Genomic DNA, 23,813 nt, shown 5'->3' with positions numbered 1-23,813 from the left:
GGGGGGGGGGGGGGTGGGGGGGGGGGGGGGTGGGGGGGGGGGGGGGTGGGGGGGGGGGGGGGTGGGGGGGGGGGGGGGTGGGGGGGGGGGGGGGTGGGGGGGGGGGGGGGTGGGGGGGGGGGGGGGTGGGGGGGGGGGGGGGTGGGGGGGGGGGGGGGTGGGGGGGGGGGGGGGTGGGGGGGGGGGGGGGTGGGGGGGGGGGGGGGTGGGGGGGGGGGGGGGTGGGGGGGGGGGGGGGTGGGGGGGGGGGGGGGTGGGGGGGGGGGGGGGTGGGGGGGGGGGGGGGTGGGGGGGGGGGGGGGTGGGGGGGGGGGGGGGTGGGGGGGGGGGGGGGGGGGGGGGGGGGGGGGTGGGGGGGGGGGGGGGGGGGGGGGGGGGGGGGTGGGGGGGGGGTGGAGGGGGGGGGGGGGGGGTGGGGGGGGGGGGGGGGGGGGGGGGGGGGGGGAGGGGGGAGGGGTGGTGGGGGGGGGGGGGGGGGGGGGGGGGGGGGGGGGGGAGGGGGGTAGGTGGGGGGGGGGGGGGGGGGGGAGGGGGGGGGGGGGGGACGGGGGGGGGGGGTGGGGGGGGGGGCCTTCCTTCCTTCCTTCCTTCCTTCCTTCCTTCCTTCCTTCCTTCCTTCCTTCCTTCTCTTTAAAAGTGGACGTGTCTGTAGTATGAATGCTGTAACATCACACACATGTGACAGCACATATGGTTTAAACAAAATGATAATTAAAAAATCTTTTAAAATCACAATACAAGATCATACCTTCACAACAGCACTCAGCCAAAAAAGAAAATGCATAATGTAAAAACTAAGATATCCTAATGAGGTGCGATAAAAGGAGAAACATATATTATTAATTTAGTGCTCCCCTCTGGGTTAGCCCAAATAAATTTAGTCCAATTGACAGAAATGTAACAGGAGCAACCGTCTGATCGCCAGTGTGGTGTAATGGATGGGGGTGGTGGACTCTGATCTGGAGAACCAGGTTTGGTTTTCCACTCATCCACAAGAGAGGTGTACTATAATCTGGTGAAGTGAATTTGTTTCACTGCTTCTCCATGGTGGATTTCACACGGTAGAAATATAACAGGCTGACAAAGGGAAATATTCCGGTTTTGAGAAGTACTTCACACAGGTCCCTCCCCCAAAATGGGATTGGCCCATTATATTTCCCTCAACCCGGCTTTTTTTTTAAAAAAAATAACAAAATAACTGAACTAGTGATCTTTTTACCCAAATCCAGGTTGAATCCGCTGCTGAGCAAACAACACAGGCGCCAAATGCTTTATTTTCCCCACCTGCCGCCCGTTTTCCTGCTTTACCTCATTTCCATATTGCTTCTGCTGAGCTGCTGGCCCAGTGCCCTAAACTTTTTCCTACACTGGAGAAATGGGATGGGAGGTCCTGCTTGGTCTCCCAGGGTTGCTGTAGATCAATTGGAAGCGTTCCTTTAGCAGAGAATGGGAACAGGTGGAAGTGGGCTGTAGTAATAGAACAGTCAATCAGAATGCAGGAAAAATGGGATGTTTGCACCTGCATAGCTACGTACGCATTGTAAAAACAAAATAAAAAAAACAGCAAGTTCATGCGAAGGATCAGAAAGGAAACGGAGGAGGTGGTCAAAGGAAACAATTGGTTTCCTTTATGACCCTTCACATGAACTCTCTGTTTTTAAGAAATTCTTCTTCTTCTTCTTCTTCTTCTTCTTCTTCTTCTTCTTCTTCTTCTTCTTCTTCTTCTTCTTCTTCTTCTTCTTCTTCTTCTTCTTCTTCTTCTTCTTCTTCTTCTTCTTCTTCTTCTTCTTCTTCTTCTTCTTCTTCTTCTTCTTCTTCTTCTTCTTCTTGTCACTGGGCTTAAATCACACCAGAAAGCAGTTGGGTCACCTTAAAACAGTCAAGATGTTTACACACATGCGTACACTTGCCCACAAAACACGTCTATGATTTTTCCACATAAACATTAAGGGAAAATACTAGTAACCACACCAGCTGTGTGCGTGCGCATGGGAACGTACATGTGTCACGTTTCTGAGCAAGAAAGAGGAAAGGAAATATTGATGGAGGAGTTAAGCAATCATATAGAATTTTGTGGCTTTTAATTATATTTAGGAATCATGGCATGACAAACAACCCTTTGCTGTTATGTTAAGGATTCTGCATGCTTATTCACACAGTTTTCTTTAAGCAGAGCAAAGAAGGAAAGTCAGAAGTCTCAAAAAGTATGCAGAATCTCTTTACCCTGTTGGCATTGGAAAGGGACCCCCTCCCCCAACCAAAAGTACTGCATGTACATTGCTGATTCATCTATTTGTCATCTGCTGATTGAATATCGGCCTGACAACATCTACTTATTTTAATTGTGGAAGATCACTGCTGTTAGTGTTTTAATGTTTAATTTATTTATTGTTTTAATTGAAACTATTTGCTGTATTTAAACGTTGATTGTTTTGTAAATTGTTTTGTATTATTATTATTATTATTATTATTATTATTATTATTATTATTATTATTATTATTATTATTATTATTATTATTATTATTATTATTATTATTATTATTATTATTAATTTCAGGCAGTTGTATCATACACTTTCAGCCATTACTTCATTCTCAAGGTACAGGACATTTTCCTTCCAGGTAGTTGGCTACCTTGTCAAGTAGTCACTTTGTCAAGTTGTCACTTTTCAAGGCAGTTGACTATCAGATAACCCAGCTCCCCACAATGCAGGCATAGCCCAAGATGCGGCGGCAGACATATTGCGACTCTTCTCGTTCTCGTTGCGGGCAGCTGCTAGCGGACCTCCTGGCTCATGTTCTGGAGGTCGGGGGAAACCATCGTCTGGAGCTGAATCTTCTCTTGAACCTCTGGATGGCATTCAGTCGGGACTCAGCCTCTCCTGCTAGTACAATCCAGCCCATCAGGCTCTCATTGGTGCTGCCCACCAATGCCCACTGGGCTACCTCGGGATTCAGCCCTTCTTTGAAAGAATGCACCTGACATGCTCTGGCCAATCCGTTATTTTACTCAGCAGCTGCTGGAACTCGGCTGCATATTCCACTATCAGTCGATTGCCTTGTCTCATGCGTTGTCTTTGACTCTTGACCTTCTCACCTAGGAAAGGACCTACGCCAGAGCACAATCATGAATCAATGAAATGATTGCAGTCTGAGTGCGTGCCCCCAAAATAAGTCCACGTACCAAGCTGCGGCTTTTCCTCCTAACAAAGCACCCACATGTAGGTTCCTACTTGTACCAAAAAGTAAGTCAGGATGCCTGGGTTACCATCAAACTTGGCCTTCAGTTTATGCCATCAGGGCACTCCCGACACAAGTGCAGGCGCCAGTGGCCCTGCTGGTGCCATGGGCAGCCCTGACTGGTTGGGCACCAGTTGCTGCTGTCGATCAAGCAGCTGGGATTGCTGCTGTCTCCATTGCACAGCTGCCCCATCGAGGCCCACCCTAACCCCATCACCTCCAGCCGGCACCCCTCCTGGGGGGTTCTGCGGTACTCCCTCACCTCCCAATGGAGGGGGATTGGCCCCGTCTCGATCGGGTCGGCCCATAAGCAGCACCACTTGCTTGTTGAGAAGGTAGATCTTGTGTTGCATCTCATCCTTCTCCTGCCTCCAGACAACTGCCCCACGCTTCAGGGCTCGTCCCTGGTAGTGGTACTGAGCTGCCTCATCATCTGAGTAGTATTCCTCCTGGTTCACTGCTTGACGAAACCAGGAGGAGCCCCATCTCTCTTCAAAGGTCTTGTATGGTACTTTCTTCCTCACCCCCAAATAAAAGGTTGGGCACATAGAAATCTGGATCGGGGAGGCAGAGATTCCTTGGAACGAAATGGGTTCGAGGGGTCTGTCCACTTCATCTCCCTCTGACTGAATGGGTTTGGTCAACACATCTTGGCCATCACCGTTCCCGTTCTTCTCATCGTTGTTAAGATAGAGGGGCTCATCACTGGGCCCATTCCCCATTGGAGTACCGGGGGGGTCTGGTCTTGATCCCTGGCCCCATAGGCCCTGCTTTACTGATAGAGTGCGTGGAAGTCAGAGTGGATTGATGGTAGAGCTAGCTTAATGCCAAACCCCAGATCTGTGACTCAAATCAACCTCTGCAATTTGATGGTTTAGAAGTCTTTATTGGCAGACACATGGGTTGGAGGGAAAAAACCTAGTTCTGCTAGAACATTGAAACCATCCCAATATATCAATCCCATATCCTCCTCCCACCTCCCTATCCCATAATTCTATCCCACAAGACAGAAGGCGCAAAAGACAGGAATGCAGGATGGACTCAAATCAGAAGACGGAGATGATGCCGCCTGGCCCTGGGTGCCTCTACTTGGTTACCTAGGGAAAATGAAAGTATTTTGCCATCACCTTGTTCGTCCCCCATCCACTCTGATGCTTCTCTGCTTGATACCAGCCTCCCACCTGACAGCAGAACAGCAAAATCCACTTTCAAACAATTGTGAAAGTGTATTGTCGAAGGCTTTCACGGCCGGAATCACTGGGGTGCTGTGTGGTTTCCGGGCTGTATGGCCGTGTTCTAGCAGCATTCTCTCCTGACGTTTCACCTGCATCTGTGGCTGGCATCTTCAGAGGATCTGATGTTGGGAAAGCAAGTGGAGTAACATTGTCTGTGAGTAACAAAGAAGACAGCCAGGTCAATAGATGAGGGCATCTGAATAGAAGTATGAGTAACAATGAAGTCTATAGCATGGGAGTAACAATGGAGATAGCAAGGTCAATAGGTGGGAGCATCTGAATAGAAGTATCCTGGCCTTTGTTTCTTTTGTCTATAGTCATCCACACAAACAAAATAGAGGGAAAAATATAATCAGTATTTTACAATGAAATTGGCCTAAATTCATCTGGTTCAAGGATTGTTCCTTTGTTTTTAGGAATTAATGTTATACTGGCTTCCTCCCAACATGTGTTATTTCTATTAACCTATTTTCATTTACATATTTTTGTATATCTTTTAAAATATTTTTTATCATATAGATCCTGATAGCATTTCAAGAAAACATGCTCAATTTCCCCTGGATTATGAACTATTTTCCCATTATTCTTAATTTTTGTTATATTTTTTTCTCCTTCTCTTAGTTTCGCAGTTAGCCATTTTCCTGGTTTGTTCACAGGAAAAATTTTTCGTGTTGTCTGAAGTATGTAAGTTTAGGAATCATTTTGTCTGATCTGTGTTTGTCTAGTTGACTACTAATAATTTTAATTTTATTCAGTAAATCCCCCCCCGGGGGGGGGGGATATAGTGCAAAAGTCTTTCTTGTTTTTTCAATTCTGCTTCTAACTCTAGTTTCTCTTTTTGTTTTCATTTTTTCTGGATGATCTCTTGTGCTATTATGGCACCCTTTAGCACAGTTTTGTGAGCATCCCAGAGAATATTCATGTCATCTGTATGTGGGCTATTAATTTCCCAGTACTTTTTAAGAGTTTGGCTAATTTCTTATTTTTTAACATTGTCATCTCTTATCAGCCAATCTTCAAATTTCCAAGAGGTTTGTTTTATTCTCTTTGTTAAGACCCATACTACTGGATTGTGGTCAGATAACGTTCTGGGCATAATATCTATTGATTTTGTAATGTTATAGATCAGTGGTTTTCGACTTTCCCAATGCTGCGACCCTTTAATACAGTTCCTCGTGGTGACCCCCAGCCATAAAATTATTTGTGTCTTGGTTCCTAAGACCATTGAAAATATGTGTTTTCCGATGGTCTTAGGCGATCCCTGTGAAAGGGTCATTTGACCCCCAAAGGGGTCGTGACCCACAGATTGAGAACCGCTGTTATAGATGGTATCTGAAGTCCATACCATGTCAAGTATCGAGTGACAACAATGCCTGCCAGAAAAGTAGGTATAATCTCTATTAATCCCCTCTTTTATTTTCCACACATCCTATGATTGCAAAAGCTCTACCAAATTAAATAAAGATTTTGGTAATTTCCCTTTTTTTGTTCTTTGATATCACCAATTTTTTGTTTATTGACTTCTTTTTTGTCTAATTTGGTAACTACGATGCCATTGAAATCCCCTAGTGGGATCCAATGATCATATGTTAATTCCATTAGAGTATTTAGCAAATTTGTATAGAAGATGGCCTTGTCGTTAGGCACAAATATTCCAATAACTATTATAACTTTACCCCCTGTTTTAATTTCCACTGCTAGATATCAGGCCTCTATATCTCTTAATATTAATTTGGGTTCTAAATGATTCTTAACATATAATGTCACTCCCTCCCTTTTCTTGCTATACTAGAATGAAAGAGTACCCAATTTTTTACATTCTATATTTTTCTCTTCACCAGTTTTAATATGAGTCTCCTGTAGACACAAGATGTCATTGTTTTTTTTACTGAAATGATGAAATACTTTTCTTTTTCTAGGGTTATTTAAACCATTAATATTGCAAGTTGTGATTTTTTTGTAGCATTTAACATTAAGTAAAGAACAAAAAATTATACTTATCCAATATACCTAAATCTTCTCCTTGGAACTGCACTCTCTTACGTTTGAAGATAAATTCCTGGGCCTTAGCCGCCAAATCAATATTGTATCTTTTCCCATTAAACTCAAAGACCATGCCTTCAAGTTGTGCCCATCTGAATGTAACTTCCTTGTCTTTTATTTTTAGTGAGTTTGGCATAGTCCAGTGATGGCGAACCTTTTCGAGACCGAGTGCCCAAACTGCAACCCAAAACCAACTTATTTATTGCAAAGTGCCAACATGGCAATTTAACCTGAATACTGAGGTTTTAGTAAAGAAAAAACAGTTGGCTTCGAGGCGCGCATTACTCGGGAGTAAGCTTGGTGTAGTCGGTGGCTTTGCTTTGAAGCAACCGTGCAACTCTTCCAATGCATGAATCACGACCCTAGGAGGGTTTTCTCAGAAGCAAGCCCCATTGCCAGCAACCAAGCTTACTCCCAGGTAAAGGATTGCGCTTTAGTTCTTCGCATGAAAATCAGTGGGGTTTAACAGCACTTAACAGGGTTACCTACTCTGCCTCCCCAAAACTAGGTTTTAGGTTTAATGCTAATAATTGAGCCCAGTGGCCCAGGCCAGCCTAGATGTGTGTGTGTGTGGGGGGGGACTCTGTTTCCGCGTGCCCACCGAGAGGGCTCTGAGTGCCACCTCTGGCACCTGTGCCATAGGTTCGCCACCACTGGCATAGTCTTTTCTCTTACTCAGAATATGCATGGGTATCTCTGTCAGAAAGGTTAAAGTTGATCCGTCCAAAATTAGCTTCTGCGCAGAATGTATTCTGAGTATTAAGTCCCGCATTGATTTTCTTATGCAATTTATGATGATGTCTCTGGGCACTTTCCTTTCTTTTGCATAACGTGAGTTCACTCTATAAATGCGATCAATTTCTTTGCTTGCATCATCTTCTGGCATTTCCCATATCTCAGCTAGTAATGGTAGTATTCTCTGCAGAAGATTCTCCTTCAGTAATTCTTTAACTCTGCGAATTCTCAACATGGTCTTCTTTTGCTTCAGCTCAAGTAAGGCAAGTTGATCAGCACGATCCTCGTTAAACTTCTGTAGTATTTCAATCTTGTCCTCTACTCCTCTACTACTGTCAGCTTTCAGTATTATCTTTCATAGTCTCAGCCAATTGTTTGATAGTAGCTTTTTTTTACCTCTTGTATGTCCTGTTCCATTTTGCCCTGGCCCACCAACTTTTGCACTGCACCAGATTTGTTAAAATCAGATCCAAATATATTAATTTATATCCTTTTTCCCAATCTGGGCTGCCAAATCTGATCAGGTTATCTTTATTGCTGAATAACTCTGACCCAGGTTTTTGTAAAGAGGTCGCCAATTTTATTATGGAGATAGCTGAGAGTATCTAATAGTATGTATCTGTTATGGTCCTTTTGGGCCTTTTTTGCTTTTATCACCGATGTATTTATTTTGCTTTCTGATTATGCCAATAAAAGCTAGAGGGGAATATGCTTGTGCAGCACCCACCGTTCTCTGGTGCCTTCAATTCATGTGGCTGGGTCTTTCACGGCTACGCACGGGAGGATCTCTTTTGAGGTAAATCACTTTTCGGCAGCTCGTGCATCTTGCAGGGCTAGGCTAAAGCACCACTTGCTTCTTGCTGCTTGGCATTTTCTTAAAAGAGCCAAGGTTTTCAGCAAATCTCGTTTTTAAATGTTTGTACTTCACAACAGCCTGGCCTCTGGCTCCTGTCTTCTCCTTTCACCTCTGGTCGTTCGTAGCAGAGGGCTGTTACGCTGGCACATGTATGTTGCACTGTTTGTGCCGAGAACTAACTTCCTCTGCCCGTTTCTTAGATTCTCCCCCACTCTTTGGGGTCGAAGATTTAGTCTGGATAAAACAGATTATAGCTATTTTCTGAGGATTTGATTGCGCACATAGGCTGTCAACATCTTGTTGGAGTAATGGCCAGACTGGATGTCCATTTTTCCTGCCTATCCTTATGGTGGCCATTTCCCCCCCCCCCTGTCACACGCAGACACCAGGGGACTTTTTGTTATTTTAGTGAGCAATTGAATATTGTAATATTTTTGTAACAATATAACTATCAATGTATCACGTTCTTTCAGTTCTCAGGTTTCATTTTTTAGAAGTGTCTCTAGTCCCTTTTGTTGCTGAGGAATAAGGGGAAAGGCATATCTCGGTAGACTTTTAAAATGAAAACTGGTAATTCAGAGAATAGAATACAGATGGTGTTAAATTGTTATAACAATATTCAGTTGCCACTTCTAGGGGATTGGGGCATGACTACTGTGAGGAAACTTGCTATGTGGAAGCCCCATTGCTGCTGTGACATTATTGGCAGCCTCAGCAACACAAACTGCACAAGTCTATCCCCATGTGGAAAACACCCATGTCTAGCAATTTAGTAAAATGTCTAAGGCCCCTTCTGCACGGGTGGAATATGGCGCCCTGGGGATGGCAAAATGCCGTCCCTTTTAGGGAGCCGATGTCTCGCGACAGAGATTGCAGCCAAGCTTTGCTTTAACAGCCAGCTTACCGCCCTCGCTTCGCAGTGCAAAGCCGCTGTTTTCCGACCTCGCTTGGGAAGCGAGGTTTTCGGAAAACGGTGGCTTGGAGCCCTCCCCCCTTCCGCCCTCTACCTACCTGTCCTGCAGCCCTCCGGGCATCAGCCCGAGGCCTGAGAACACGCCCCCTCTGCATCCCTCGCGCGGACTCTCCAGCAGTCAGTCCGAGGGCCAGGGGGCATGTCCCCTGAAACTCCGGCAATGCGCCGGTAGGGCCGCCAAGGACAGAGAATGGGTCGCCCTGGATGACCGGGCAAGCAGGCTTTCTGTGCCCGTCCGTCCCAGCTCAAAATTCTAGAGACCTGTTCATGCTTGGACGGTTCCCAGAAGGGTCCGAATCCGGACAAGGATCGTGGAATACGCCGACCCGACCCCTTTCAGCTCCGTGCGGAAATGGCCTAGGAGAAAACACAGGTCTTAACCTGGCACTGAAATTCCAAAAGACTCGTCACTGGGCAAACTGATGTGGAGTGAGCGTGGTCCTTCATTGGCTTGTCATGGGTTTGGTTATTTTTACAATGGAGTCTAGAGTGTTCTCACTCTGGGCTTGTGAAGTACAGATTTCTTTGCAGAAAAAATTCATTTTATGAGCATAATTATTTAATTTTTAAAAACTTTTTCTTCAATTACAGTACAGTCCAACAAAGTCCTATAGTATTTCTACAAATTCCTATAGTGAGGGCCACCATATCAGTTTCTCAGGAAGACGCCTGTCTGAGCCACCACCTCAGGAAGAATGCTCAAGTGTGCTTTGGAATTTCCCCAGCAGAACATCCAAGGCACAAACGAAAAGACCTGCCCTGTTCATGTGTGTTTCTAAAGTATCTCCCGTAAAACCACGTGGATGTTTGCCATAAGACAAGCATAGAAAATAGCACACTATTCCCTGAATTCTTTTATTCCCTCAGGAAGCTAATGGCAAGAGACGCATTGATGCTTTCCACACACACACACACACACACACACACACACACACACACACAAGCACACACATGCACACACACGCACACACACGATTCATTGCCGGTTACTCCTTTGGGTGAATTTAGCAGTGGTAACTGCCAATGTTTATGTTGCATGAGGATTTGATACTTCATCTCTCAGGGAAAAAAATATTCCACGTATCCTGCATTCAGGTCATCACACAAGGAATTGTGTTCCTTTTAATTTTGTTCTCACAACAACCCAGTGGGCTAGATTAGTCTCTCTTTCTCCCACACACAGACACTGGACAAGGATACTCACACATCATCCTCATTACTGGAAGTAAGCCCCACTGAATAGACCTTAGTAGGATTCTGATTAGACCTGCTTAGGATACATTGCAGCAACCATAACAGAAAAGTATGGATTTAAACCCTAGTTTTCCCACCAGACTCCATCTAAACATTCCAAAATCTGTCGAAGGCTTTCACGGCCGGAATCACTTGGGTGCTGTGTGGTTTCCGGGCTGTATGGCCGTGTTCTAGCAGCATTCTCTCCTGACGTTTCGCCTGCATCTGTGGCTGGCATCTTCAGAGGATCTGATGTTGGGAAAGCAAGTGGAGTATATATACCTGTTGGAGTGTCCAGGGTGGGTGGGGAAACCTTGTCTGTAGAAGTGTCAAAGGCGACGTGACCAGGTCAATAGTTGAGGCATCTGAATAGGAAGTATGAGTAACAACGAGGACCATAGCCTGGGAGTAACCATGTAGATTATCGAGTGTGTTCTGCTATTGCTACGATAGGTCTTAAGGTTTCCAGCCAGAAAAAATCAGCAATAGCAGAACACATGATAAACCAACCTGGACATAGAATATTATTTGAAAAAACAGAAATTCTGGACCACTCTGAGAAGAAACCACTACGTCCAAGGACTACACAGAGAAGCAATTGAAAATCCATAAGCACATGGACAAGGTTTTAACAGGAAGGAAAAGAAACTATGAAAAATGAACAGAACTTGGCTGCCAGTGTTGGCGAGAAAATACTAGGAGTCAAAGACTTGTGTCAAACCAGCTCCATTGACAAACACAGGATGACCATAGACAAAGTGTCGAAGGCCGGGATACTTCTATTCAGATGCTCCCACCAGTGACCTTGCTATCTACAGGGTTACTCCCAGGCTATAGTCCTCATTGTTACTCATACTTCTATTCAGATGCCCTCAACTTCTATTGACCTGGTTGCGTCACTTCTTTGTTACTCACAGACAAGGTTTCCCCACCCACCCTGGACACTCCAACAGGTATATATACTCCACTTGCTTTCCCAACATCAGATCCTCTGAAGATGCCAGCCACAGATGCAGGCGAAACGTCAGGAGAGAATGCTGCTAGAACACGGCCATACAGCCCGGAAACCACACAGCACCCATTCCAAAATCTGTTGGGGAACAGCACAAAAACTTTGCATCATACACGCAATAGGAGTTTTGTGCTTTCTAGATGTGCCTTCCCATCTTTTTCCTGTCCACAACGGCAGCATGCAGAGTGAAACAGCTGTAGCCTTCCCATCAATTGTCTGTCAAAATTGCAGATCTAGCACGTGGTGTGCTCTGGGGTCAGAGGCTGATATTTTATGCTCAGACAATTGTCCTTCCCCTGACTGTCGTGGGCAATGATATCTGAATAAAAGCAGTGAGTCAGTTCCAAATCCAAATCCAAAACCTTTATTAGGCATAAAAACAGGCGTGTGTCCAGAATTCCAGATACAATAAGAAGATCATTATTGCGCAACTTGCAGTATACAGAGTAAAAATATAGCAACAGCTTCAGAGATTTCAACATTAGCGTTATTTAGTAGCTTAGCCATTTTTATTTTATCAGAAAGGAGCATAAATCCTGTTGGTAATACAGTTCTCAAATCAGTTCTGATGTTGCTGTATTTTGAACAGTGAGTCAGTTACTGACACCTGCATTAGCTGTGCTCCGGCCCTTAGTTAAATCCCCTTAAATCCCCTTGCAGATTAATGTGTCTGAGGTCCAGTGTAAATGTGATGTTAAAAATGTGGTGGGAGGGAACCTTTGGGAGGTTGTAGATATTCAGGCCCATTACACACAGAGCGCTTTCTGCAATGGTCCTAGCCCAGTGGTGGCGATCCTATGGCACGGGTGCCAGAGGTGGCACTCAGAGCCCTCTCTGTGGGCACACGGAAACAGAGTGTTCCCCCCCCCCACATCTAGGCTGGCCTGGGGTGCTGGGCTCGATTGTTAGCATTAAACCTAAAACCTAGTTTTGGGGAGGCAGAGTAGGTAACCCTGTTAAGTGCTGTTAAACCCCACTGATTTTCATGCGAGGAACTAAAGCGCAATCCTTTACCTGGGAATAAGCTTGGTTGCTGGCAATGGGGCTTGCTTCTGAGTAAACCCTCCTGGGGTCGTGATTCACGCATTGGAAGAGTTGCACAGTTGCTTCAAAGCAAAGCCACCGACTCCCACCAAGCTTACTCCCAAGTAATGCGCGCCTCAGAGCCAACTGTTTTTTCTAAACTAAAACCTCAGTATTCAGGTTAAATTGCCATGTTGGCCCTTTGCGATAAAGAAGTTGGTTTTGGGTTGCAGTTTGGGCGCTTGGTCTCGAAAAGGTTTGCCATCCCTGTCCTGGCCCTAAAATTCCTTCGCAGTGGCATCTTCTCACGTTTCCTTTTAAAATGCGAGGAGGTCCCCTACTGTTCGCCAGGCAGCTTCTGCACTTGCCTGCTTCCCCATCGAAAGGCAAGAGCAAAGGTTGCTTTTTGTTTTTTTGCAAGCTCTTGAACACCCCGCCCCCCCTCCTTGCAGGGACCTGCAGCCAGCATTTCCCTAAAAATACAAAAGCAATGATAGCAATCTGCACAATATCGATAGAAAGAATATCAACATCACATTTTAAAGGGCTTTACAAAACAAACCAAAAAAAGAGGCAACCTTTCTTTCTTGGCTTTTGATGGGGGAGCAAACTGGAAGGAGCAGAAACCCAGAAGGGGGAGGGAAACATCAGAGGTCGTTTCCCCACTTACCTCGACCAAAGGTTGCTGCACGCTACTCCCAGCGCGCATCATTTCTGGCGCGCTCCCGGGCTTCCCCACGACCCGGCGCTCTGCGTGGAGTCATCAAAAGGCGCCGTTTCGAGGAGTGCCAGGAATGTCGCACGCTGAGGGGGCGCGACAGCGTCAGCGTCGGGGCGGCTGCGTTGTCGCTACCCCTGTAGTGGGGAGTGCCGGGGGACCCCACGCTACTTGGAGAGAGTAGCGCACAGCAGCAGGTAAGTGGGGAAACGACCAGAGTTTTCCTGCTCTTGGTAACCGCGGGGCTTCCGGGATCTTCGGCGCAGCAACTTGGATTGTGTCAGTACAGAAACCTCTGCCGTGCTGGAAGCGTACCCTCGCTGCTGGGCAGAACGCCAACATACAATCAGCCTCATCGTGGGTTTTAAACCTAGACACTGGTGCCTCAACAATGCAGTGTGATAATCCGACAACCTTAGGAACCCCTGATCCAGTTTAAGAATGATGTGCATCATGTTGACTCCCCCCACCCCTGTGAGTCATCTTTACATGCTTGGCATCATATATAAAGTGAGCATCAAACCTGCTTAACTATGCAATACAGTGGCAAACATTAGGATGTTTCATTAGGAAGCAGTCTTAAGCAGGACTACTCAGAACAAGTCCAGATTTATTCAATGGGGCTTACTCCTAGGAAAATTTTCTTAGGCTTGCAAGCATAGTGGATTTCTCCTGCTTTGGATGGACCAATACAAATCCAATAACAAAAAAGTAGATGTTGTGCCCACTTGAAGGCATTTGTTAAGGATGTTAGTAAGGCAGCTGGTTTGGAGTTTGAGGAGCCGCATGGCGTAGTGGTTAAGTGCTTGGACTGCCACTCATACAGTCAGGAGTTCAAGCCCCCTGGGGGTCAGATATCCAGGGCATCTGGCTCATGGTCAACTCAGCCATCCATCCATTTCTTGGTTGGTGAATGAGTACCTATCTCATAGCTAGGGGGTAAAGAATAGCTGGGGAAAGCAATGGCAAACTACCCCACAAAAGCGGCTTGCCTATAAAATCACTGCTTGCAGTGATACTCCAGGGTCGGATACAACTGAAGGGGAAACTTTACCTTTTATGGAGTTTGAGTGAGAAAATCTCTATACTCTGTCTCAGAAAAAGATGTTAATAGGGCTGTATATTCCTCCACCACAGAACTCAACATGCCGGACCTTCTTTGTTGTGGACGGCTTTGCCTGGGTCCTAGTGCCGACCTAGTCCAACTCCCCCACATATATTTGAAAGTAAAAACACAAGTATTGGTGATAGTCCTTTAATGAACTATAAATGCTCTTGTATCAAAGTGCCATGTTCAATAATGCACAAAATACTGGTTTGGACTAAGGCAGCGTATGAAAATGAATGATAATATATAGTATTTACTATCACTAAAGCCCACTGTGGTAAACAATGCAGCGGCCTACAGACAGTTGTTATTGGCAGGCACAGCAGCAAGGCAATATATAGTTCCCCCCGTTTATTTTAGAGGGTGCCTTTCAAGCAGGGGCGTATTGCCCATGGGAACATGGGGTATCCCATGTCCCTGGGCGCACACCGTTTTGTCACATGGAGGGGTGCTGGCTGGGTCCTCACGCCTGGCCTCTCCCGTGATGCGGCGACCTGGCTGGTGCTAGGTGGCTTCCCCTGCGCTGGGATGCAGCTTGTTGGTTGAGTTGTTTGCTCCTGCACCCCCAGGAGATCGGGGAGGAACTTGTAAGGAACTTGCAAAGTCCAGGCCAAAAGTAACGTTTTAGTTCTTTATTGATCTGGCAATCTAAGTCACACACACGGAATGCGGGAACTGGGGCCCCAACACAAGAGCAGTCGCTTTTACGGGCTCGCCTCCCAGTTCCCGCCAAAGTTAGATAAACAGCTGTAGTTCCCACCTGAAAACTACAGCAAGACAGTTTCACACAGACAGGCAAGAAAATACCAAAGCAGATACAGAGAGCATTCCCCAATTCCGGGCTACGCGCCAACCTTGGCAGACGAAAACTCTCCAAGGTTAGACAGCAACCTTACAGGCAGGAGCCAGCCTACTGCTATGGTGCCCACCTGAGCTGCCCATCCAAGCCGCCCACCTGGGCCGCCTGTTGCTGAGTCCCATCCCCTGGCCTCCCTGCAGCTTCTGCCCTCCTCAAGCTCTGGAGAGGGCAGGAGCAGGCCTGCAGGGAGGCTGGGGGCAGGGTTCAGCAGCAGGTGGCCCAGGTGGATGCCACCATGGCGCCTGTCTGAGCCACCACCTCGAGCCCCACCCTCCCCTGCCCTCCCTGCTGGCTCCCATATATGGGGCGCAGGGGGAGCTGGGGGCGGCGGGGAGCTGGTCATGCCCCCAAGTGCCATTTAGGCCTGGTTTAAGCATCGCAGGCTTGATATGAGAATTCATGCTGATTCTCATATCAAGTCTGACATTTTGAAGACCTGTTCTCTAAAATAAAATAAATGATCCTGCTTGCTGAAGTGAGCGTGCTCAGTCTGGCACCCAGGATCAGGTTCTCCTCCCTTCCATCTCTGTTCCCAAGGCCCACAGGTCTTGGGAAGGGAGGTTGGGGGCATAATCCTGGGTGCTGGACTGAGGGCATTCCGTCCAGCACCCAGGTTCAGGCTATCTTCCCCCCACCTCCCTGCACTTCTGTTCCCAAGGCCTGGACTAAGTCTGTAACTCCAGCTGGTGCTGAATAAGAACATGAGAAAGAGCCTGCTAGATCAGACCACAGTCCATCTAATCCAGCACTCTGCTACTTGCAGTGGCCCACCAGGTGCCTTTGGGAGCTCACATGCAGGGTGTGAAAGCAATGGACTTCTGCTGCTGCCACTGCTGCTGCTGCTGCTGAGCACCTGGTCTGCATTTGCAATCTCAGATCAAGGAGGATCAAGGATTGGTAGCCATAGACTAGGGGTCTACAACCTGCGGCTCTCCAGATGTTCATGTACTACAAATCCTATCAGTCCCTGCCAGCATGGCCAATTGGCCATGCTGGCAGGGGCTGATGGGAATTGTAGTCCATGAACATCCAGAGAGCTGCAGGTTGCAGACCCCTGCCATAGACCGACTTCAAGGATCAGATCAAGGATTGGTAGCCATAGACCGACTTCTCCTCCATAAATCTGTCCAAGTCCCTTTTAAAGCTATCCAGGTTAGTGGCCATCACCACCTCCTGTGGCAGCATGGGTCCTTACTGGGATTAACTATGTAGGGTGCCATGTAAACAGTGCTCAAATTCAATGTGTCGCACCCAGGCTCCAGCAATTAAAGTAACATGCCAATTCAAACTATGATGTAAATACTTATATGAGTTTGTATATAGTAATAAACCATATTATATTAATGTCAACATCACATACGGAGCGTTCAGCGTCCATTCATATAAAGCGTCCATTCATATAATGAGGAGTTGTGTCTCCCGTCGTCATTGAGACTTTTTGGACAGAACTTCATTGGTTGGATATTTAAAGGACACTGGTATTTTAAGATACTATCATAGAGAAATGAATGGTTACATGGACTTCTTTCTGTTCTGTGATTTGGTATAAACGGTATGACTTACGTGAATGAATAAGTGTATGTTGACATTAATATAATACAGTTTATTACTATATATAAACTCATATAAGTATTTACATCATACTGGTTCTGGTGGGTTTTCTGGGCTGTGTGGCCATGGTCTAGTGGATCTTGTTCCTAACGTTTCGCCTGCATCTGTGGTTGGCATCTTCAGAGGTGTATCACAGAGGGAAGTCTGTTACACACTGTGTCCAGAGAGAAGAAAGTGTTTGGGGAATATATTGTCCATGTCCCAGGGTGGGGAACCAATCAGTAAGTGTTTGGGTGGAACTTGTTATGCAAAGATGTGATTGATAGTATTGTATTGCGGGTGGGGCTTATCAGTCCACGGAGTGATTCACATTTTCATGCCCTGCAGCAGCAGCAGTAGTATTGTAGCAAGAGGTGGCATGCAAGGGAAGGGGAGGGAGGGGAGGGAGTGGCATGCAAGGGAGGGGGAGAGGTGGCATGCAAGGGAAGGGGAGGGAGGGGAGGGAGTGGCATGCAAGGGAAGGGGAGGGGTGGCATGCAAGGGAGGGAGAGGGGAGGTCCCAGCATCTGGACATGGCCCACCCACCCTAGTGGAGGGAGGGGGAGGGGAAGGGGTGGCATTCAAGGGAGGGGAGGGAGGGGGTGCAAATCCTGCAACTCCTGTGTTTGGGTGGAGTCCATTGTTCATGAACTTAGCATGCCCTTGGGGTTTGCTTTTGGTGTTTTTAAGTAGCCAAGCTTTGCTAATTTTCAAAGTCTCTTCTTTCCTGTTGAAATTGTCTTGGTGTTTGTGAATTTCAATGGCCTCCCTGTGCAGTCTGACAAAGTAACCTTCTGAATTGTGCAGAATGTCAGTGTTTTCAAATAAAATGTTATGCCCAGTTTTGTTTAAGACATGTTCTGCAACTGCAGATTTTTCAGGATGGTTAAGCTGACAGTGTCTTTTGTGCTCCTTAATACAAGTTTGAATGCTGCGTTTTGTGATTCCGATGTAGACCTTTCCACAGCTGCAAGGTATGCGATAGACTCCTGCAGAAGTGAGGGGGTCTTTCTACCTACTGAGACCTGGGCCCTGCAGGATCTGACAGTCCTGCAGGCTCTTTAAGACAGAGCTGTTGCACCAGGCATACTGTTGAGGCAGCTACGGTTTCCCATCAATTGAGCCTCCCCTCCCTCCACCCTTTCCTTCCCATTTCAACCCAAGAGGTTATATATCTGCCACCATTGGATTTTAGATTAGGTTTTTATCATTGAAATGTATTATGGTTTTATCCTATTTGTTATGAAATGTCGGAAGCTGCCCTGTGTGGCATGTAAGACTAATACAATAAAATGAAATTAAAAAAAGAAAGTAGGACAATTTTAAGCAGCAATATGGCATGTTGGTGAATGAGGGCATGCTTTCCTGTTCCATGAAGTGTATTTGCACATCCATTAAACTGGCTTCAAACAGATACTTCCCCCCTCCAAAGGAACTCTGGTAACTGCATTTCTGGGAGAGGTAAAGATCAACATTGATGATGATGGTAACAACAAACAACAAACAACAACAGTATACTCTCGAGTTGCAGTGGATTCATGATAGCCCCTTATGGGGTTTTCAAGACAAGAGATGAACTAAAGTGGTTTGCCATTGCCTTGCTCTGCACAGCAACCCCAGTCTTCCTTGATGACCACACATCCAAGTACTAACCATGGCTGACCCTGCTTAGTTTCTAGGCTCTGACAAGCTTGGGCTACTTCGGAGTTATTTAGGCTGGTTCAGAATCCCTGGCAAAGGATAAACCCCAGGATTTGAGGGTGAAAAGTCATGACCCGTTTAAATGAAAGAGATTTCCATTCAACATTTTCAGTCCAAAGTAAGTAGTTTGATGCAGTAGATTAAAAAGAAAAATCCAAGCATCATTGCACCCAGCCACAAGAGTCTTTCCTCGTTAATCTTTGATCTTCATTGGCCATTTCCTCCTGGAGCCTGTAGATGTGTTAAATTCTGCCTTGCCTCCTAGGAGAAAAGGCATATAACGTCTTCTGCAGGCAATGGGCCACAACCCAAAACCACCTAATTATATGCCTCAATTCATCCCAGCTTGGTCGAGACCAAAGCTTGGAATACCAAGGATGGCATTGGCCAATAGAAAGGCATCTTGGCAGGGCAAAGAGGTGAAGCCTGCCCATTCTGTGCCAAGTGGCTTGGTCATCTGTTTGGATTTGTTCTCTACTAAGGATAGCCCAATCTTGTCAGATCTTGGAAGCTAAGCAGGGTTGGTCCTGGTTATATTTTGATGGGAGACCACCGAGGTAGCCCAGGGTCACTATGCAGAGGCAGGCAATGGCAAACCATCTCTGAACATCTCCTGCCTTGAAAACTGTATGGGGTGACCTGTCAGACCTCGGGTCTGGAAACAACAGAAACTGTAGATTTGTTCTAAAGCCTTTATTTGAGAGCATAGGGTAACATTGCCAAAGAGGAATCTGGCGATTCCCGCTCATCCCCACCAACTATATCCCATTGCCCCCTCCTGCCAAACCAAACGGCTCCTACTATCCTCTCTATAAACTACAAAGCATTTACTACAAAGCATTGCGAGCTTGGGAACAGCTCACACTTCCTTGCGATAAGATCTATGTCTGGGATGTCCTGGGGTGGCAAGGGGAGGGCACCGGACCTCTGCCCAGTATCAAGAAATGGTAAACGCAGCAGTGGCGTAGTGGCTAAGAGCAGTGGCTAAGAGCAAGTGCACTCTGATCTGGAGGAACCGGGTTTGATTCCCAGCTCTGCCGCTTGAGTTGTGGAGGCTTATCTGGGGAATTCAGATTAGCCTGTACACTCCCACACACGCCAGCTGGGTGACCTTGGGCTAGTCACAGCTTTTCGGAGCTCTCTCAGCCCCACCTACCTCACAGGGTGTTTGTTGTGAGGGGGGAAGGGCAAGGAGATTGTAAGCCCCTTTGAGTCTCCTACAGGAGAGAAAGGGGGGATATAAATCCAAACTCTTCTAAATCCAAACTCTCCTCTAAACCATCTCCCCCTGCTCTGCCTGCCTTCCATCCTGACATGACCATACAGCAGCTGAAGTTTGACAGCATAATAGTAATATTATTTTTAAAAAAGCAGGTATTTGCCACAATCAAAAAAGGCTCCTTGATTTGGATTACAGGGAATTGATAAACGAGGCCAATACATTTTGTTCTCCCTCCCTTTTGGGTTTTCCATTGAACAATTCAACTATGGCAGGATACCTGCAGCTGTTAATAGAGCCTAAATGGTGATGGGCTATATCACTAGCTTGTTGCAATGTTCTACCTTCTGCTCTTCGACAAGGAAGAAGATTCGGGCTACCGCACCACGAGAGGAAATGTATTTGTGATCTCGCCTGTGAGGAGACTGTTCGGCATGTCTTATTACAGTGTCCCTTGTATGCGTCTATCAGAGCCAAGTACCCAGCCCCCTTGTTGGTAGACCAAGCTGAGGCAAGCGACACACAAAAAGCTGTATTTCTCCTTAATAACGAGAACAATGCGACGTCGGAGGCCGTAGCAACATTTCTGTGCATTGTTATTTCAATACGCTCTTAGCCATTCCTTCCTACCAGTATTATTGCTCTGTTGCTTCTTATGCCAATAACGGTTATGAAATGAAAAAAAATTAATATTATAAAACTAATAGGGGGCCCTTCTTCAGCAGAAGTCCAGACGGATGAATGAGGTGCTTGCCCTGTCTTCATGCTTAGCCCTTTGCTGGCCTTAGAAGCAGATTCCAGAGGGGACTTGTGGTGATAACTCAATGGCATATCTTTGGGGGGGGGGGAGGAACATTTGACCCAGGCACTGTTCACCTGGGTCACATGGGGGGCACAGTTTGGCCAGCCTCCTTGTCCCCTTCCTCCCCCCGGTCCCCTTCCTTCCCCCTTGTCCCCTTCCTCCCCCCCCCCAGCCTGCCCATTCTGTGCCAAGTGGCGTGGTCATCTGTTTGGATTTGTTCTCTACTAAGGATAGCCCGATCTTGTCAGATCTTGGAAGCTAAGCAGGGTTGGTCCTGGTTATATTTTGATGGGAGACCACCAAGGTGGCCCAGGGTCACTATGCAGAGGCAGGCAATGGCAAACCATCTCTGAACATCTCCTGCCTTGAAAACTGTATGGGGTGACCTGTCAGACCTCGGGTCTGAAAACAACGGAAACTATTGGTCAGGCAAGCAGGGGACTTAGCAGCTAGGCAAGGGATGTGGCGAGCGTATCTCACGTGCCCCTGGCTCCGTCCAGGCACCACCTGCCTGGTGCTCACCCACCTGCAGTGCTGCCTTGGTGGCTGCCTGCCCTCCGCTTGATGCACTGTGCAGGTGATCAGTGGCAGGTCCAGGTGGCAGGTGCCCCAGGAACAAAGGGATGGGATGGGGCTGCTGGTGGGGCTCTCCGCTGCTACCAAATATAATTTTGGCTCCCCCCACCTGGATTGGGCTATCAGTGCTACTGGGAACTAATTGATTGCAGCAATTAGGGGCAGAGAAAAATGGTGCTTGGGGGCAAACACTGATCTTGCCCCCCCTCCCCCCCGCTGGCATATCCATAGAAAATGGGCCGAGGACAAAGTGACAGAGTGCCCTAAAAACAAGACACACCTTTCCTCGGCGCTTGGGCTGGAGTTTCTTTCTTTTCTCTCCCCCCACTTCTGGGCTTCTTGAGAGTCTTTCATGCTTGGGGAAGCTGGCCTTTTGTTGAGTGGATAGAGGAATTTGGACGTAACTTTGTGAAAAGTTGTTTTGTCTCCTTCCCACCTTCTACTCTCCATGTGTGTCTCTCCCCAACCCAGCTCCAGTGTCTGTGCTGTATGGGTGATTCCGCACACGAGTAAAATAGGTTTGACCCAGTTCCCTGAGAAGGGTATTAACCTAGGTCGAAGCCATTGTTGTTCCCCACTGCAACCAGCTTGATCCCAGCTCGGAGGGCGGAATCAGGAACAAAGGACTGCACATCACAGATCTGGACAGTTTCTTGTTGAAAAGGCACATCAACCTTTTTCTTCTTGTTTCTCTCACAAGGCATGATGACTGGAACTTTCAGCTTCAGGACCTGATGCCCTCTGGGTGACTGCTCTTCTGTAAAATATATATATGGTCTCATTGGCCTAGAGCAACGTGATCCTCCCAGTAGCTGATATGGAACAACTTGCATCGTTAGATTAGATTATGGGGAACTACTTTTCAATTCACTTTCACTGTTCTGGCGAAAAATCTTTAGTCAGCTTTCCATAATAATTCAAAGTAACAGAGGCTGTAATAGTATGCATGCTTACCTAAAAGTAAACCCCATAGAAATCAATCAAGCTTAATTCCAACATGTGCAAAGCAAGGCTAAGAATGTTGTATCAAGTAAGTACTAACAGTATAATAATGGCATTCAAAGGAGATGATAAATACAAATACAGAGAATTAATTTAGAATTAAGTTCTAGATCAGTGATGGCGAACCTATGGCACGGGTGCCAGAGGTGGCACTTGGAGCCCTCTCTGTGGGCACGTGCACACAGAGTTCATCATGTGGGGGGCGGAAAATTACACCCACACACACACATCTAGACTGACCTGTGCCACTGAGTAAAACGTTGCGCACCGCAGTGAGCAGGGAGGACTTGGCTGGCGGGGCTGGTGCCTGTGCTCCGGGTGGCTGCTGCCTGGGGGAGGGGGGGCGCAGAGGAGGCAAAGATGCTAGAGAGGCACAGAGCGGTGCGCATGGGACTTGCTGGAGGCTAGAGCAGGCTAGCCCCTGCTCAAGCGGGTGGGGCGGAGAATGAAGGAGCCAACCGGTTTTTTCTAAACTAAAACCTCAGCATTCAGGTTAAATTGCCGGGTTGGCACTTTGTGATAAATAAGTGGGGTTTGGGTTGCAATTTGGGCACTCGGTCTCAAAAAGGTTCGCCATCACTGTCCTAGATGGATAGGAACCTGAGTGTTTATGAATAGTGCTTCAATTAAAGCCTTATAAAAAGCCTTATAAAATGAACAGGCTGCAATCTTAACATGCTTATTAATACAAAGTTCTATATTCCCACCTACTTCTGATGAACAATGCTTAGAATCAGAATGCCAAGCAGATAATACCCATCAATTTCTCAATTTGGACTTCCAGGCAGAAATCGTGTCTCCATCTTTTGGCCTTCCCCTATCAGTGTATTTCTGAATGCCGTCGGAATCGCTTACTGCATCCTTTAAATTCCTAAGCAGAACTGCAGTTGGATCTGAAGTCAATTCCTAATAAAGTTATTATTTCTTGCCAAAATGTCTTAATTTCATTACGCTGCCACCTTGTGTGGAAAAAGCCAGCCCTCCTTGAATTACAATTTCAACTTTTAGTCTGTTGGCAGGGAGAAAGAGATGTTTGTTTTGGCTGGGTTTTCTCTGGGATAATTTTTAAAAAAACGATGCTACATAATTCTGGAGCCGTGAGATAGGATTATTATAAAACAAGGCTTCTGTAGAAGTGTAGTTAGCACTTAACTCTGATTCATCTGGAGAAAGTCTGCATACATAAACAGACTCCAGTTGCCAAAATCAGAGCCGGATTAATGCACAAGCTAAATAAACTACACTTCGGGGCCTCGGATTATAAAGAGCCCTGAAATGCAAAAACAAAACACATTCCAAATTATTAAAAGATCGTATTTTTGGTAATGCTATGGAGCCCTCAGACTTTATATAGCTTTTGGATCTCAAGATGTCTTACTCCAGCCTTGGCAAAGCAACTTTAGCAAAGATAGAATTCTGCGTGCATCATCGGCATGAGGTAGGGAAATTAGTACGGGGAACAATTTCCTTCCGTCACTAGGGTTGCACACCTCAAGGTGAGACCGGGCATTCTCACAGAACTAGGACTGACAGCTTCCAGATGTTGGCCGGAGATCTCCCACTATTGCAACTGATCTCTGAGTGGCAAAGATCAGTTCACCTGTAGAAAATGGCTACTTTGTAAGATTGACTCTGTATGGCATTACACCCTTCCCTCCCTCCCCTCCCTTGCATGCCACCCCTTACTCCCTCCCCTCACCCTTCCCCTCCCTTTCATGCCACCCCTCCCTCCCATCCCCTTCCCTTGCATGCCACCTCTCCCCTCCCTCTCCCTCCGCTAGGGTGGGTGGGCCATATTCAGATGCCGGACCCCCTCCCTCTCCTCCCTTGCATGCCACCTCTCCCCCCCTTTCCCTTGCACGGCACCCCTCCTCTCCCTTGCAGTCCA

Source organism: Sphaerodactylus townsendi, linkage group LG03 (assembly GCF_021028975.2).
Source record: "Sphaerodactylus townsendi isolate TG3544 linkage group LG03, MPM_Stown_v2.3, whole genome shotgun sequence".
Lineage (NCBI taxonomy): Eukaryota > Metazoa > Chordata > Lepidosauria > Squamata > Sphaerodactylidae > Sphaerodactylus > Sphaerodactylus townsendi.
This window is presented reverse-complemented; position numbering follows the sequence as displayed.